At 42.4% G+C, this 9,530-nt stretch overlaps 1 long non-coding RNA gene across 2 annotated transcripts; it reads right to left on the reverse strand.

The window, feature by feature from the left end:
• Window positions 1–1,591: 1,591 nt before the first annotated feature.
• Window positions 1,592–9,351, reverse strand: LOC103906664. Of its 2 annotated transcripts, none has more exons than XR_658018.1 (3): window positions 9,186–9,351; window positions 8,942–9,079; window positions 1,592–3,050 (listed from the first exon to the last, which is right to left on the reverse strand). It is a non-coding gene; the product is annotated as an uncharacterized LOC103906664 (long non-coding RNA). The 2 variants fall into 2 exon arrangements; XR_002086322.1 differs by having other exon boundaries at window positions 8,923–9,079.
• Between the last annotated feature and the right edge of the window lie 179 nt (window positions 9,352–9,530).

The raw sequence follows: 9,530 nt of genomic DNA on the forward strand, positions 1-9,530 counted from the left end.
TAAAAATTGAATTGCTTGTAGTGCTAAAATCTTGATTCATGAAGGAAATTCCAAGTCTTCATTAAGACTTTTCACTGATGCAAAAGGATTTTGTTCCAGGAATAACACCGTGGATAGGCCCCTGCCTATTATTTGATGGCTCTGAGCAAGCCCATGTAACGGTATGCTGGTAACCACAGAAATCCATGATCCCCGATACTGACAGGGCGGGAGGAAATGGCCGGAGAGCGAACAGCATTCTTCGGCGAGCCTGATTCTCCGCCTGGGTTTTCATGAAGACCTCTCTCTACACAGAGCTGAAAAGATCTAGAGCGGTGTTAAGGAGCTAACTGCCAAGCTTGCAAGCACAGTGCCCAATGCAACCTACTTTTGTAACATCATCACACTGCACTTTGGAGGCCTCGAAAATAGCTCCAGCATGAGAAGAGGAAGGGGGAACTAGAACCCAACACCCATGCAAACCCTCACGTAAAGAGGGAAGGGGAAGGCACTCGTGGATGACTTCACCAGCACCACGTCAAGAATATTTGCAGTTTTGTTGCTCACGGCTTGTTGTTGCCCCGCCTTGTTCAAATTCCACTCTCCGTGCGCTGAGAAAAAGGAAAGAACCAGGAAAGACTATAAATCTGTGACACATTTCATAACTTACCCAGTGAATACAATTATTATTCATGATTTCTGCACTGGGTGGGTTTAGGCGCCTTTTGTATTAGTCCCCTTGCAGGTCCTTTGTGAGCCGGCTCAGTCTCACCGATTTCCATTACAGCTACTGTCAGAAATCTACATTGCATCTTCAAGTCTATTAAAATATCGCTTCCTGTCTGTTTTAGTTAATAATACCAGATGCATGTATCAATTTTCTGCAGGAAGACATTGCAGGCAGTATTTGTAATGGCAGCTGAAGATGCAGACCCAATTCTGATCCCACTGACATTGTTGTGCAGCGAGGGTAATCTTTTAGAAGCCAATAGAATTACACCAAATACCTGAGCAACGTGCTTCAGTGCTTTTACGGCAATCATTTGCCTTCAGTGCAAGTTAAATTGTCTGAAAGGAAGCTGTATGTTTCAATAACCTTGTGCTTGTCTAAGCATGACCACGTAACTAGCAGTTTGCTTAAAGGTCTCTTTTAATAACGATTTGTTACTGGAAGGTGCGTTTCATTCACTGTGTGTTTTTGTCACTTATTTCAAGTGGGTTCTTTTATTTAATTGACAAGATAATTCTAGGCAATGTTGTACTTAATGCTTTTTAAAGTATTTTTTTAGAAAGGTAGTTGTGCATAATTTCAGAAAGCATTTTCAAAATCATAGGGATTCTGCATAAATGGAATTTAAATTAGTCATTAGAAGTTAAACCAAGAAAAACAGAGCAGTCACCTTTCTGACTGTAGAACCAGGCAGCTGTTGAGTAAAAAGATTTGCCAGGAGGCATTCAGCTGCGAGGACTGGGAATGGATATTTTAAATTTATTTTCAGATTTAACATGGTGCAAGTCCATTTTATATAATTTGGATTAAACACTAAGAAGCCGAAAGACCCTTTGCACAAAGCATCCACGAAACAATAGGAAGATACTTCCATCTTGATTTCTGTTTTTCATTCATGCAATGCAGGTATCATGAGAGAAAATAGGTAAAATAGCAAAGTATCGATGTTCTGTACCACAGAGCTCATATATGGCTATCGGGAGATGACATGATGGGTCACACATCGCAACTTACGCCTCATCGGCTCTTAGCAGACACCCTGCCTCAGTAGCAGTCAGTGACAAATTTCTGGCCGCCAGTCAGATATCCCCCCTCATTTCTCACCGTGCTGCTCTCTGCTGTGTTACCAAAGACATTCTCAATTCCTTACACACTCGCTTTTCAGATTATCCAGTCCAAGTTCTTGAACACAACAGGCCATTACATTTCAGTAAGCACACCTTCCAATGACCCAGGCTTAATTTGAAAGCCTCAAGAAATGAAAAATCCCTTAATTATCTGATGTGCTGTGAACAAAATACATCTCATTGTCCTTTCCCAGGGTTTCTTAACCTTTTTAAGTTTACGTTCTTGTATGTCATTTGCTAAAATTGAGTTCTTCAGGGCAACGTCTTTTATACTTTGCATAGGGATAACCATTAACCGTAAATAAGAAATCATGTCAACCTGTATATTCTTCCCTTTATCAGACTATACAAACACAGACTGTCACAAATTATCACAGATGAAAGGTTTTTTGCAACTGTAAGTGTAAAAAATTTTACCCCTCAAGTCTAGTGGATTGGTTATTCTTACTCAAATAACTAGCAGTTGGAGTTCTAGAAGTCTTGCCGAGCCTGCCGATCTTACTCTATTTCCTGTGCCAGAAATGGAATACTCCATTTTTTTTCCTTTCTTTCCAAACGATAACTACCTTTAGTCATTTCATGTCCGTTGGTGCATAATGTCCTTCTCATATTTCCCAATAATAATGTATACTTTGTTTCCCAAGATTAATTGCTCTGCGCTAGTGTGAACAGAGATGTACAAATTTCCGTGCACAGTACCACAGATGTTTTCCAAGTAGCAGCTGCAGGAACATTTCCAGCATAGTTCTATCTTAAGCTACCATATCCAGGCACATTTCACTAACATACTCTTGATACTTGCCAGAAGAAATAATTCAGATGTACTTTCTCAAATGTACAGTCAGTAGGTAGCTCTGCCTGTCTGGAAATATCTGGGTTTAACTCAAGAGTTCAAACTGCCTAACCTCGTCTTTAGGATCACGTATCACACGGTTCCCTAAATACTTACAGAGCATGCAGAAAATCCTCCAACACCTTGCCTAATCTGTGTCTGCTCTCCTCCTGCTGCCACTGCAGTCCATGGCAAAGCTCCCATCTCCTTCAGTGGAAGAAAAGCCAGGCCCTAGCAGCAAGGATTCCGGAGCGAGGACAGGAAATGGAGACTGCTGTATCCAGTTGAGCTGCCAGGTGATTTTTAGCAAACGGGAGTGCATGTCACTTTTGTAAAATCTGCAACCTTTCTTTTATCCAAAAGAGCGTCGGCGAACGTGATCCTGACCCACACGGAAAAGTGCAAGTCACTATGTTACTGGGCAGCAAATTATCCATTTAAAAAAGGCATACAAGTGTCACAGAAATACTATATATTTTGCAAGATTATAAACTCCTACAATGCTGATACGAACTCTCCGGGACATAAAATATCCAGATACAGATGATGATGTCTACGTTGAAGTATAACCGTCTACGTTGAAGTATAACCACAGTCAGGTAATTAACGTGAACTGCCTTTAAGCAGTCACATGGAGAAAAGAAAGGAATTTTTATGTTCTGGAAGGGAAAAATGTAAAAAAACCTGTATTAAATGAGCCACAGAGAATGAATTTTTAAGGTACTGTTACTCGCATTTTCTCCCTTCCTGAAGACCATGGTAAAGTTGCTTTAGCTGAAGGCTTGCTTGGAGTAGGTATGCTCAAGAGTACACAGCTGTCGTTACCTTGATTTACCTTGATGTCCGTTCCCATGCATCTTTGTTACATGCAATGTGGAAAACTATTCAACCTCATTTAACTTTGAAATTAGCCCTGCTCTGAGCAGTTTGGCCTAGAAAACCTCCAGAGGTCCCTTCCAACCTCAGTCATTCTTCGATTTTATGACTATTTATTGCAGTTAACACCTTTGCGTTTATAATGCCCATTTACTTATTGATCTTGGATTGTGAAAGTAGGTCATTTTCTGCTTCTCCTGTACTGCCGTATTACCACTCTGTTTTGCTTCTAGCACTATTAAGAAAGGCCATAAGAAATTATACTGTAGTTTAGAAAGCAATTCAAGAAAACACATCTCTTCAAACCAGCTTATACAAGAATTAAACTTAATGGCAGATGATGACTATTTGAAAAGAGTTTTTCAAAAATTGGGCACCGTTTTATCCTTTAGAAGGGCAGGTCAAAAAGGTTTGGATACGGACAGTAAAACTAAGAAGGACTTTTTTCCGTATAGTAATTTGGATTCAGGCACGTAGATCATATATATGAAACAAAATTAAGGAGAAATGTGCATGAAATACTACTGTCAGCTAGCTGTTCCACTGTATCATTCACGCTGCCAATACTAAAAGGGTAAAATTGGAAATGCTGTAGAGGAGGAGATACGGTCCTATCTGCTATTGGCATTCTTGCATGTTGCAACATGCGTTTCTCACTAGTCATCTATTTTCTAGGAAGAACGATTGATTTACAGGTGCGATCCCTAGAGTGAGGGACACAGTCTGAAGGTTTGACTATTACCAAGTTAAATGGAATAGCTTAGAGCATTTTCCAAATAGTAAAGCAAACCGCAGAAAATACCTCTTCTGGTTGAGAAAATTACATTATGGGGCCGTTTATTTAGTAAAAATCAGGTAAAAAGGTTAATTTAGTGCCTGCAGTTCTCCTCTCCAAATTAATTACTGAATGTGAAAGAGTGATTAATGTAAATCACTAAATGTAAGCCTGTATTTCACTGTTCTGGAGGAAAGCAGAAGTGTGTCTTGGTGTTTCAAGAAGCTCTGTGGTAGGAACAGATAGTAAGGGAATCTTCTTCAGCTCAAATGGCAGGGTTTGTTTTCCTAGTAAATAATTTATATTCCTGTTCTTAGGAAGAAGTTGCGAGAGACTGTAGGAAAGCCGCATGATAACAGCTATGAAGTCCTAAGAGGCCGTGGAGATGTTACACTCGATCTGGCACCCCTGTGATTCAGCTTACGATGATTTCCAATGTCAAGAGTCTTTCAACACGCGATTCTGCGGGCTTACAATCAAAACCAAGTGGCTACATAGCTGAGAGACTGCCTCTCCCTGCATGACGGGTGATAGCTTCTGATAAGGGAGAGCAGTAAAACTGACAATTGATTTAAAAGAGACAGAACGGGTTGCACAATTGCACAATTTGTTGATTCTGCATGCTACACGCAGCCATGGCTGCTCTTTCTGTTATCTTTATTAAAAGAATGGATTTAGGTATCTGAGAGGCTTAGTGTGCAAGGTATTTTATTTGTTAAACTTTTTTTTTCTAAAAAATGGACAGCGAATTTATGTTGCTTTTTTTCTCATCTGTTTTGGAAAAAGTAAAACAACGTAGAGTACTTTGGAAAGGGGGCTTGCTTGCTGCTAGTCTCTCTTACTGGCCAGATGCTTCTTCCTGTTCCATGCCAGGACAACAATTTAGCTTCAGTTTCATGCATGGAACAGCTGAATTCTGCTTGTGAAACTGAAGCCAGGGTTTGTCTGTCCAGCTGCAGTGGAAATCTGCATTTTAAGCTGAAAGAAATGAAGGAGCCTGCATCTAGTTTCTTTTTTTTCCTTTGCCACATACTTCAGGAATACTAGATTATTTTTTTTTCAAAGGGCAATTCATTATTGCCTGCAAGAACAAGCACAGCTAATGTACTTGTAAGGTAGAACAGTCTTATAATTTGTATGTACTGACTTCCACACTACTTACTTGGAAAATTAGCATTCCATTGATTGATTCATTGCACAGAAAGGGGGAGATTTGCAAAAATAACTAGCGATTTGGGATAGTTCAGTTTTCACAGAGGTCAAAGACAGTTCAGTGCTCAAATCCATTTCATTCCTCTTTGAGAGCTCCTATGCGTTGATGATTTTTATTTGATGAGCACTTACTCCCAGGAAGCTGAACAAAGTCTTGTCAGGTAATTTCACCATAAACTATTTTTTAGGATTCTCCTCGTTTCCTTCTGTTGCTTTTCCCAATGTTCCACAAGGTTGTTTTGCAAACTGTGCCTCTAGGCAAAGAAAACGGAGGGTAACTTTCTTTACAGCTTTGGAAAAATCGCTTCCTGAGAGTCTGTTTCATTCCAGCTTTTGAAAAAAAGAGTTCCCTCCAAGAAGAGAAGTCTTTCTGAGTCCCGAGTAAGCCTCAGTATGATATTTCTTCAGCGCTGTGAGCATACATCTCCCTACTGATTGCTTTGATCAGCACTCAAAGATGCCTCTGTGAGGGTTTCCTCTACCAATGGCCCAAGCTCAGCCTGCCTACGGGCAGGCAGCGGAGATGCTCCAGGCCCTTCCTCTTTCGTGATGAGCGTGACTTCTGACGAGAGCTCTGCTGCTCACCACATTTTATGTCCGAGATCGTTTTGGAAAAGAACAAGAGGACTTTTTCATTAATTTTTTTTTTTTAAGGTTTTGTGTATTTTGTTCTTTAAACCAACATCAATATTGCCTTCTCTGGGCTGATCAAAACTTGCTTGCTATTTTAAAGATATCAGGTTAGCAATAAATATAGGTAAGTTATATAATGGTTGGAGCCAAAGCACAAACACAGGAATAACTAGACTTATTCTGCCGCGCTACACTGAACTCAACCAGCTAAATCCAAACAGCAACTATTATTAAAAGTTTGCATGTCTCTAGCCCCTCAGGATATTCAAATGCTTTACGAAGTATTTTAATTTAGCCTCACAACCAGCCTGACATGAGGGTAAATTTATCCTTGTTCTGAAGTTGCTGACTGTATACATATTTGAACTCATCAAGCTTGCTTGCCTGTGCTGGACTTTGTGTGCACATAAGTTGGGTGGATATGAAAATTAGTATCAACCTTTGCATCTGTGGGTTTAACTGACTGGTCAAAAGTCATGCAGTGAATAGCGCTTGGGTCTCCAAAGCAGAACACAGAGTCAAACCACAAGACCATCTGTTTCTCCCTCTGAAGGGTGTTTAAGCAGCGTAGATAGAAATGTCTGCCGCAAAGATACACGTCCTTCCCTTTTCCACATACTGGGATTTGGCTGTGAATCCTGTAGCGACTCTTCTTTCCCTCCACTCAGCAGTAGAAAAATTAGGCATTGCGTAAGCTGAAAGGCAGGTACTACAAGTGCCTTATATGTGGGATTTTCTTGTTTCCACTAACGTGGATCTCTCACTGGTCTAATATTTACTGGTTTGTCGCCTCCCTAGAGGCCAGTCTGCGTTAAGGCAGCGGCCACCTGTGTAGTTACACTTGCATGCCGTCACACTGTCTTGGGAGCCAGGCTGGGACACACTTCATTTTGCTATGACAAGAGCGACCCGTATTGCTGTAAGCCCCCCGCACGCCTGGGCAGCGTACCTGCTGCCTGGGACAACGCAGTTGCCCTGTCAAGTCTCTTGAAAATGGACGCGCTTCATTTTCCCCCACAGGGATGAATGGGCCTTCTCCCTGCTACCGAAGCGTACTTCTTCCTTGGCTGACATGGCACTTGGAGTCTTTATACTGTTCCAAGGCATCAGATTTTTGCACAGTGCGTCAAGTCCCTGCATGCGGAACACCTGCTTGTAATGGTATAATGGCCTTCCTCCAGGTGCGCTTCATTACATTCACCGGGTAAATTTTTTTTCCTAGGTTTAATATTGCCTCTTTCGCTTTTTCCCCAGGCCACAGGCCCGAACACAGAGTTCTTGCTGGTTGTGTCCATCTCTTTCTCAGCAGTCTCTCTAAATCCCTTGGCCTTGGCAGCCACTTACTTATGGCAGCCTGCCCACCATAAGCCTCAGCTGCTCTGGGCACATGCTGCATCTTTCTTCTCAGAGCGTGTACAACTGTGCTGCTATTTTGACCCCTGGGCGGTTGTGCCCAGACCTAGACCACCTCCTGCAGAGGCTGGAAGTGGTCCTGGGAGACCTTGCCTTCAACTGACCACCCTGCTAGGACGACCTGCTCTGAGGTCCCTCCTGCGCCAGGTGACTCACTCCTCAGGCTCCAGGATTTCCTTCAGAAGGAGTATCCATCCAGTAGCTGACTAGTTTATTGCGCTACTTTCAACTCAGTTGGGTGCCGCCTCAACTGTCCTTTCCTACTGTTACTGAGGACAAAGGACTGTAATCAGAGGTATCCAGCTGAGGGCATATTCAGCACAAGACGAATAAAAGGAACTCTGTTGCGCTATGTTAGCACTAGAGGTTCCTGCCAAACCATCAATTCCACAGTCTGCTGGTCTGAGGATATGCTGCACCGCCTCGGGCTCCCAGCACTGACATGCAAAGTGTTCTGGGAAGGGCCCTGATGGAAATTCCTTGAGCAAACAGTCAGAATATGCAAGAACTGCTGTAACTACGAGAGTGGAACAATCTCGGGACAGTGTCAGTCAGACCTCCAGCAAGAATTTCCCAGCTAGGAGCTCCATTATCTTCACTTGGTCACTGCCACAAACTACCAACTGATTTTGGAAAACCGTAACAGCTTTACAGACTTCTTAAACACTGATCCTTAAACAATGAGACCCAGAAGAATTAGAATGAAATTGGGAAAGCTAGATAAAATTCCAGTGGGACTTGCCTTTCTCTGCACCTTCTTAGTTCTAAAAGGCATATCCTATTTCAAGATAAAAAGTAAGAAAAACGGAAGGAAGCAGCACACAGCAAGCTTGGATTCGAAGAGCAGTTCACCCTATGCATAGAGGAGTTTGGTTGCTGCAGCAAAAATAGCCTTTCATTTCAGTCTTGTAAGCGTGGCCCGAGAGTTACTAGAGAAAGGGTTAAAAAAGCTTATGACAGATGAATTTTTAGCAAACTAATTCAGAGTTAATTTGTCAGGAAATAAATAGAAAAAAATTCTATGCTCTCTCTATGCTTGATTTATGTCACTGTGCTTATTATCTTTAGAGGAAATCCTCCTTTGTGTGCTATCTGAACAGCTAATAACTACAGATACTGGAACGAGTTTAAAGAAAATGAGTTGTCTTTGCTCTGAACTTCTTGCTTTTATCTGTTAATTTCAACCTCTAGTGGTATAGCAAGGTTTTGCCACTCATCTTCACCGTGCCAGGATTTCCATGCAAAGTATTTATTCTGTTCCCAGTCTCTACTGTACAGTATTATAACACACCCCCAACCCCTTCCGAAAACAAAAAAAGAAGAAAAAAAAAAAGACTTAAGTTACAAAAAATTTGAACGCTCACAAGTTTAGTCGTCTAGTTCTTAAGTGGAGCGGACAAAAGGAATAAATGGAGCTGTGAGAAAACATCTCAGCTTCCCTGGCGATTCAGGCGTCTCTCTCTTCTGCTACGTCAGTGGGACTGCCAGACAGAGCCTGCCCTCTGGAAACGAGAAGAAAAAGGACAGTGAATCCCTCCTGCAGGCTTTTGTGCTGGGGAAAGGCCTCAGTAAGTGAATAAAGCAAGTAAAGGGTAAATTCCTGTTTACATCTTGCACGGCAGTAAATGAGGCAACTCCGGCGGTGACAGGGAGCTCTGTCCCAGCAAACACAGGCCGGGAGACACGGTACGGGCAGCGAGAGCTTGGCGCTTTTGCTGAGCGTCCGCACAAGGCGGTGTTTGTAAATAAACGCCTTTGCTTATTGTTTCGCGAGTGTTTTAAATAAAACTTTAGAGCTTTAACCTGCCTGCTGCCACGGTGTCACAGAGGGGGGCGAACTTAAACCTCCTTTGATGTTGGGGCTGCTGGAAGGCGCAGACAGACGCCGTGGGCGCCCACACCCCCGCTCGCAGGGGAAAGGTGTGCGGAGGGCGGCGGTGACAGCTGACCGCC

This window comes from Aptenodytes forsteri, unplaced genomic scaffold (genome assembly GCF_000699145.1).
Source record: "Aptenodytes forsteri isolate BGI_AS27 unplaced genomic scaffold, ASM69914v1 Scaffold221, whole genome shotgun sequence".
NCBI classification, from domain to species: Eukaryota; Metazoa; Chordata; class Aves; order Sphenisciformes; family Spheniscidae; genus Aptenodytes; species Aptenodytes forsteri.